The sequence below is a fragment of the Lactuca serriola genome, chromosome 8 (assembly GCF_051521515.1).
Source record: "Lactuca serriola cultivar US96UC23 chromosome 8, Lser_US96UC23_V15, whole genome shotgun sequence".
NCBI classification, from domain to species: domain Eukaryota; kingdom Viridiplantae; phylum Streptophyta; class Magnoliopsida; order Asterales; family Asteraceae; genus Lactuca; species Lactuca serriola.
In genome coordinates this window covers 118,385,314-118,388,158 of record NC_136415.1, presented here as the reverse complement: position 1 = coordinate 118,388,158, position 2,845 = coordinate 118,385,314, and the positions used below count along the sequence as shown (strand labels likewise).

General features: G+C 32.1%; 1 long non-coding RNA gene across 1 annotated transcript; it reads left to right on the top strand.

Moving 5' to 3' along the window:
- Positions 1-836: 836 nt before the first annotated feature.
- LOC145065679 (uncharacterized) lies at positions 837-2,572 on the top strand. The gene is made up of 2 exons (XR_013688510.1): positions 837-933; positions 2,415-2,572. It is a non-coding gene; the product is annotated as an uncharacterized LOC145065679 (long non-coding RNA).
- The last annotated feature ends 273 nt before the right edge of the window (positions 2,573-2,845 follow it).

The window sequence follows — 2,845 nt, the reverse complement described above, 5'->3', positions numbered from 1 at the left end:
AATGAATTATTATAAGGTATAATTAAAACGTATTTAAGTGTTTTTGAATAAAAAGAATAAAACATAAACATTAAAGTTCAAATACACAAAAACAACATTGTTATTTTATACTAAGTATACATGTATGTATTTGTATATATGTATTATTATCTAGTGAATGACTAGTAATGGGTCATGAATTAAAGTGATTTCATGTAAGGAATATGATTTCTAAATCAATTAAGATAAGAGAATTGGTGGAGATATGTGCCAACTTAACTAATAAGTGCTTAATCACTTAAGACATTTTACTAAGAATGCTTCTTAATCCCTCTTCTAATTTTCAAGATTAAGACCTTCCCTCTCCTTAACTAGAACTCCTAACTAACTAAATAACTAGTAATTAGTTAGTTAACTAACTCTATCTCTAAACAACCACCCAAGCAAGTGGCTAGACAAGATCACATCACTTAAACTCACATCCCATCACAAGCTAGTCTAGGTTTTGTCCCCTTATCCTCTTCCACTCTTTCCTCCTTCATAATCACGAAATTTCATCTTGAAGTTTCATCTTCATTTTACCCTCATTTGACCAGCTAATACTCCAGGGAATTACTCTCAACCTTCATCTTATTTTCAAGCATAAGAACTTCCTTCCAAAGCCATCAAAACCATGAACTAAAGGGCTGCTATCCCTTTTGTGTTTCAGCCACCATTTCACCCATCTACACCTTCCTTTTGCTTGATATTTTTACCACCAAATATCCCTGGAAGTTACTTGTTATGATACTCAAAAGTATTGATTCAAAACAGTGAGTAAACTACCTTTTTTCTTGCTCTTTTGCTGTGAAATTTCGTGACAGCAACATAGCCAAAAGAGTGGCTGTTTTGGAGCATCAAACCAACAACCAAAAGTTCATCTTCAACCTTCCATTCTTCAAGTATTCACATAAGGTGAGTTCATACCCCTACATTTTCATGTTTTATTTAAGTTTTAAGGGGGGAATACAAGTTAGAACACTAAACATAACTTAAATTTAAATGACAGCTTTCTACAGAAAAGTTGAGTCCCGTTCACGGACTGTTTTGACCATCTTAAACTTAATATACTTCAAAACTGTACAATATGCAAATAGTTCAAGCTTATACCTTTCTAATGACTACTCGCACGCATTCATACGATTTTTCTACAATTTATGGCGATTTTTATAAAACTGCCTGTCATTTCAGAAGTGATTTCGGACCAGTCTGTGAAGATGTTCATTTTCACACGAGTTTGAGATCACTAAAAATCATAATAAAAATTAGGAACAAAGTAGACTCATTTTATAAACTCTCAGAGGTGACGGATTCAGTTTTTGACTTACGAGGATTTTTCTATGAGTTTTCTAAAAATAGGGACAGTAAAGGGTAAAACTGTCAAAAGTGGTTTATAGATTTATTAACACCTTCTAACATTTTTGAGCAATGTTTATACATTAAGGAAGTTAAAACACAATCATTTAAATATGTTTAATTACCATTTTTACAAAAGTGATAAGTACAAAAAGGTCTTTAGTATCAAACTTAAGGATTATTTCATGCAAAGTTTCTAATAAAAACGTAAGAATATGAACAACAATTACGAAACATACCAAATCATCTTTTAAAATTTATACATATATATAACCATATACATATATATGTTTTGTTTACAAACTTGTCTTCTACATCAAAAATATACATATATATGTTTTGTTTACAAACTTGTCTTCTACATCAAAAATATACATATATAGTTTACGAAACTCTACTCCATTTGTATCCTGTTGAGCAAAGGGTAAAATAATGTCAAATGCATATCTAAAGATTTCACGTCGTTTTTCATAGCTATCCCAGTCTTAGGGGATGATCATTTATACAAACATTTTCACACGTAAATCTGTTTGTTTTATACTAAGTTTTGTGAGACATCAACTTCACGTACGTTCGAGTACGCATTTCAAGTCCTATATTATATACCAGAATCCCTTGGAGGGGGAGCATGGTGTTTGTGTATAGATCTATACGGGCTTGACAACCCGCGCCCTGACTATTAGCTACAGTCCACCATTTGGGGTGACAAACGTCAGAACATTCCAACGCCTGAAGAACGTTGTGTATAAGCATTTCTAGTCAATAGCATGGTTATAAAACTCACATGGAGTATTGAAAACACATTGATTTACGGGGTTTTTCAGACGTATTGGAAATTTTATACTTACATACATTTTCTAGAAACAAACATTGGTCTTGAGAGAAGGCTACATTTATACTAGTAGAAAATATAGGATTTTCTAGAAGCAAACAAACAAGAACAAAACATTTCATTTCATACAAATATTGTCATTTAATACTTATGAAACTCACCAGCTTAAATGCTGATCTACTCTTTCAAAATTACTTGTATGTCCCAGGGATTCAGTAATTTCAGGTACTAATATGCTTTTGAAGAAGGGATGCTGCGGCGCCAGTTTAATCTCATATTTTGACATCATATTGTAATTGGTTTTGAACATGTAACTTTTGACAAATGTAAACTTTCTATTATATATATGATGGTTGTATTGCTTTCTTTACTATGTATTCATTTGTTACGTTACCACATGAAGTCATCCGCCCCCGAACGTTTCCGCTGTTCAGGTTTGGGGGTGTGAAAGATTGGTATCAGAGCAATGTTTATAGTGAACTAAGTATATCGAACCACATAAGATATACAAACTATAAATGCTTAAGGGACTAATACTCTCTGACAAAACATTTTTCTTTTTACGCTTAAACAGCGTTACGCTTAACTTAAATTGATAGTTCATTTAAGTACAACTACATGCATACAACAAATTATTTT